Genomic DNA, 6,071 nt, shown 5'->3' with positions numbered 1-6,071 from the left:
GTATAACCACCAAACCTCAGTGGAAGACAAGCTTGCTTGCATTCATAACATCCCATCGAAGTCAGCTGCTAAGCATGTCCATTTATGGGTCAGACGATAGTATCGTTATTAAACTTCCGTTTATGTAAGGGACCACGCGTTTCCAGAACGGAAAGGCATTCGAAAAGCGCCAATGCAAAGGATGTTACGATCATTCTAGCTCACTTTACCCGTCACGGGCTTTCCATGTTCTCGACATATTGCTCAGGTTCTCAACGAGAAAGTTCACTCGTGTGCTAGAAACCGCTAATCTGTGAATTGTAATGGACCTGTAGCAATGGAAGAAAAATCACACCAGCATCACGTGGGTGGTTGGCATTTTTCAATGTAGTCTCTGCTCACGTGAAGATCTCATTAGCGAGCCTTCATTCGTTGGCACATCTGCCCAAGTTAATGACAAGTTATTAACGTTCTCCCACCAGGTTGCATGAAAGTATGGTTAACTTCCTGGAAATCTGAATGATATCACCATTTATTTGAACTCACAACAAACTTTACAATCGGACATGCCTTTTACCTACAGAGCCGACCACTTAATATGAGCAGATGTTTGAGTCCATACGTCAATTCCTCCCTGAATTTCCTTTGTGTCAGAGTGTAGATACACGTGTTGGTGCAGGTGGAGAGAAACTGCAACATCAACCCAAACGGTTGCAGGATATACGTCGGGGTGTTCAAATATCTGTCTGTGTAAGAGTAATTCTGGACTTGCCAGTTCATAGTATATACAATATAGGGGATCCACAACAATATGAAATTGGCAGAAAGAGCGAACAACAAAATTATTGACCTTCTCCGGTTCTCCACCTCTGGATCATTCTTTTTCTCTCTGCTGTTCCTGAGCCCCCGGCGAACTCTGTTTGCCGCGATAATATGACTGACCGTTAAAGCGTTAAAAAGTAGAATCAATCCGATCGGCAATAAAGGTGTAGTTATAGTGTTAAACAACTGGAATGCTTTCCACGCTGGTAATGTTAGGTAATCCATTGTCAAAATGCATCGCCAGGGAGAACGGAAAATCGGAAGGGTCAGTATTACAGTTGAACATAGGGGACTATGGAGCCTTGAGGGAGGAGCTGGCCAAAGTTGACCGGAAGGATACCCTAGCAGGGATGACAATGGAACAACAATGGCAGCTATTTCTGGGAATAATTCAGAAGCTGCAGGATCAGTTCATTCCAAAGAGGAAGAAAGATTCTAAGGGGAGTAAGGGGCGAACGTGGCTGACAATGGAAGTCAAGGACAGTATAAAATTAAAAGAGAAGAAGTATAACATAGCAAAGATGAGTGGGAAGCCAGAAAATTGGGAAACTTTTAAAGAGCAAGAGAGGATAACCAAAAAGGCCATGCAGGTAGCAAACATGAGGTACGAAGGTAAGCTAGCCAAGAATATAAAGGAGGATAGTAAAAGCTTCTTTAGTTATATGAAGAGGGAAAACAATAGTTAAGACCAAAGTTGGGCCGTTGAAGACAGAAATGGGTGAATATATGCTGGGGAACAAGGAAATGGCAGACGGGTTGAACACGTACTTTGGATCTGTCTTCACTAGGGAAGACACAGACAGTTCTAACAGCGGTCAGAGGACCTAGGGTAACGGAGGTACTGAAAGAAATACAGATTGGTCAGAAAATGGTGTTGGGTACACTGATGGGACTGAAGGCTGATAAATTCCCAGGGCCTGGTGGTACTTCAGTTCCCAGGGTACTTAAAGAGATGGCTCTGGAAATCGTGGTCGCATGGGTAATCATTTCCCAATGTTCTATAGATTTAGGATCGGTTCCTGAGGATTGGAGGGTAGCTAATTTTATCCCAGTTTTTAAGAAAGGATAGAGAGGGAAAACAAGGAATTATAGACCAGTTAGCCTGACATCTGTGGTGGGGAAGATACGGGAGTCAATTATAAAAGATGAAATAACGGTACATTTGGATAGCAGTAACAGGATCGGTCCGAGTTAGCATGGATTCACATTGGGTTAGTAAATGAGCATCTGACTCGACCCGCGCCGTCTTGTGGGAATGTCTGACAGTGAAGTTGGTGAGCGGAATGGGAATAGATGGACATATCCGCAGACGAATGTGCGGGCGGCATTCCGGATGTGTTCTTTGGCATCTGGCGGGAAGAATGAGGTTCTGCCTCTCTTGGACGGTGCTTTGCCCCTCCCCACACACACACTATCTTAACGTCCCGGACTGCCGGTCGATGGGACAATCCGCCCGGGAATAACACCTGGGAGATCAGGCGGTGAATCTGAGGAGCTGGAACCCGGACTGGAGACTCTGCCGCCGCCTCTGGCGACTACTCAGGATGCGGCGCCGTTAATCAACTGAAGCATCGAAGTGACGAGATATTTCACCGCGCTGATCGCCTGCTCCCTGAATTTCGACTGAGTCACCGCGTAAATAAATGTGTTCGTGCAGCAGCTGAAATCCATCACGAAATAAACCCGACGAAGTGAAAGATCCATTCAGAATCATTGAAATCGATTCCTGTTTCTGATATCTGATAATGTATGAAATTTACAACCGTTTTCATCCACAGGAGGATGAAGCTGCCGGAGAGGGTGAAGAGTAAAATCATAGACCTCCTCCTGCTCTCCATCTCCGGGTCACTGCGGTTCTCTCCCTTGCTCTGACCCTTCAGCTCCTTACGGACCCGACTGGCCACTAAAATGTGCCGGAATGTCAGAGCGTTGAACAGCAGGATCCCAGCGAAAGGGAGGAACGGAGTTAAAACCATATCCAGCCAGTCATATCCAACACACCAGGGGTCAGTGTATGGGGAGAAAGGGGTAAAATAAGAACGGACGGAATTATATCGACATGAATTAGAATGGAAACATAAAAGTGCTGGGTTTATGGGAGAAACAAGGAGGGAAGGAATTATATCGCCATGACTTACTATACTTAATTATTCCTTTTGTCCTGTTGCAAATCATGCTTCCGGATCGTGTAGGTTTTTTTCATTATGAAACGGTTGAACACAGGTGAAACATTTCAGGAAAGAAATCATGCAGGCTTCATTGCAATTTTGGGGGGCTTGACTGATTTCATTGATCCGCTTTCTTAATCAGGGGTGTAACCTTAATTGAATTCGCAGTATTGTGTTTCATTACGTATAATCGATTGGATTTTTCGGGGGTAATTTAACTTTCATTAGAAGACTTAAGCAGTGAGGATTTTATTTCCCAAATTCTCTACACCACAGTCCAGTCCAGTCGATAACAGGAATCGCCTTAAGTTGGAGTGTCCACCGCCGTTAATCGAAAGCCTTTTTTAAAATTTAGCCAATCATTCAAGGAGAAGGTGGGGATTCATGTGATTCACATTGGGTTAGTAAATGAGCATCTGACTCGACACGCACCGTCTTGTGGGAATGTCTGACAGTGAAGTTGGTGAGCGGAATGGGAATAGATGGACATATCCGCAGACGAATGTGCGGGCGGCATTCCGGAGTAGTTCTTTGTCTGGCATCTGGCGGGAAGAATGAGGTACAGATTCTCCTGGACGGTGCTTTGCCCATCCCCACACACACACTATCTTAACGTCCCGGACTGCCGGTCGATGGGAAAAAACGCCCGGGAACAACAGTTGGGAGATCAGGCGGTGAATCTGAGGAGCTGGAGCCCGGACTGGAGACTCTGGCGACTACTCAGGATGCGGCGCCATTAATCAACTGAAGCATCGAAGTGACGGGATATTTCACCGCGCTGATCACCTGCTCCCTGAATTTCGACTGAGTCACCGCGTAAATAAATGTGTTTGTGCAGCAGCTGAGATCAATCAGGAAAAACCCAAAGTAGTGAAAGATCAATTCAGAGTCATTGAAATTGATTCCTGTCCCTGATACCTGATAATGTATGAAATTTACAACCATTGTCATCCACAGGAGGATGAAGCTGCCGGAAACAGTGAAGAGTAAAATCACGGACCTCCTCCTGCTCTCCATCTCCGGGTCACTGCGGTTCTCCCCCTTGCTCTGACCCTTCAGCCCCTTACGGACCCGACTGGCCACTAAAATGTGTCTGACTGTCAGAGCGTTGAGCAGCAGGATCCCAGCGAAAGGAAGGAACGGGGTTAAAACCGTATCGAGCCAGTCATATCCCACCCACCAGGGGTCAGTGAAATAATTGTCCTTGGTAATACAGGACCACGGTACATTGTCGATGATCACTCCGGGTTCCCATGTGAAGTATCGGGGAACGTTTCTCAGACAGGTCAGTACGCCGGTTGTTGTTAGAACCACAGCCGCAGTTTTCCCGGTGCAATATTTTGTTTTCAGTCTCTGGCAGCAAATGGCGACAAACCGGTCAAAGGTGAAAGTGACGGTGAACCAGACAGAACAGTGTGTGGCTGTGTAGCTCAGTACATCGATAACACTGCACACAGGGGTGATGCCCAGAAAACTCCACCGGAAGTAAATCACTCTGAGTCGTTCCAAAATGACGCTGGTGACAATGGTCAGCAGATCCGCCGCTGCCATGGCCACCAGGTAGCGAGTGGTGCAGGTAGAGAGGCCGCACTTTCCCCGGGACAGGATCACAATCGCCACTACATTCACTGGAGAAAGACAGAACAGACATTACTGAAAACATTCTCCGGGAATTAACATGTGATCGGGCTTTAGCTAAAACTCGGTAGTGCTTTAGTCTGTAAACGGCTGCTAATCTAACACCAGAAACGGGTCGCCAGTGTGGAGATAAGACGATGTGTGGAGAATCGTCGATAAAAGCGATCTGCATGAACAACAACGATCGGTGCTGATCCCCATTCCAGTCGCTGATTGGGCCGGTTTCACTGAATTAACTGTGACTGACCAGGACTCTGGAAAGTCAGCATCTGATGAGGCCGAGAAGGGATACAGAGAGGAGCAACACACACAAAACTGGAGGAACTCAGCAGGTCAGGCAGCATCCGTGGAATTGAATAATCTTTCGTTTTAGGTCTAGACCCTCCTTCGTGACGAAGCACTGCCCCGATTTATGACGGGTTTCAGAGGGAAAGAAGGAACCACTTAGTGACCTGTGGCTGAGTTGCTCCGTTAATAGATTAATTCTACAGCTCTGTTTAATTCGACAACATACGGCAGCAGATCCGTGAACACTGGTTCAGGTGATAAGACCCAATAAATGACCAACGGACAGTGGGATCCGACTGTGGCAGACTCCACAGGGAGACATGAAGCACAGTACTAGGGTTTTTCTCTGATCAATAACTTAGGAAAAGTATACTTCAGAATGCAAACATCTCCCAGTCACATTTCCCGGAGAGATCCCTGGCCCCAGCACTGGGACATCTCTGAACGAAGTGTCATTCAAGGCAAGAGCAGCGTTCTATTCGATACAATGAGTTAGAGGAGAAACATAGACTTAGTTCCACTTGTTTTTAAATACGAAAATTCAGAATGTAAAATTGACAGGATCGATATCTCTGATGGATACTTGTGCAGTGATGATCAGGTTGTAAGCTTGTAACATTATCTTAAACAGGTTAACACCGGTTAACACACAGAAATATCGAACATGAAATGCTCTGCTCACTTACCAGGAACTCCAATGGCGGCAATGAACATGTACAATATGTTCTCCACACTGATATACCTATAGAACATTGCAGGCATTTTCTCTGGCCGGTGATTTGGCTCTTTGTGCGACAGGCGATCTCTCGGAATGAAATGTTAAGGCAGCACATGCCTACGGTTTTTAAAGCCATTTAGCAATTCCACAGGGACAGATTTCAACAGATTTAAAAATAAAGGTTTTTTAAATTATTTACAAACGAATTACGTCAGACAGGTACAATCCCCGCGATGACAGACTGTGATTAAATTAATGAATAATATTTAGATCATTTGCGGGGTTAGTTTGTTACAACAAAGGTGACTGAGCCGTTCCAGGTGTCTTATCAATTTAATGTGCTTCCGCTGTAAATATGTAAATATGTAAAGGCACCAGTTGTCGGACACAGAATATTGAAGTAAATTATGTCATTGTGCCTGTGAAATTGTATTGAATCACCTACTGTTCTATTCTCC

The sequence above is a fragment of the Hemitrygon akajei genome, unplaced genomic scaffold (genome assembly GCF_048418815.1).
Source record: "Hemitrygon akajei unplaced genomic scaffold, sHemAka1.3 Scf000159, whole genome shotgun sequence".
Taxonomy (NCBI): domain Eukaryota; kingdom Metazoa; phylum Chordata; class Chondrichthyes; order Myliobatiformes; family Dasyatidae; genus Hemitrygon; species Hemitrygon akajei.
The sequence above is the reverse complement of the archived record's forward strand: the minus strand, read 5'-3'. Positions refer to the sequence as shown.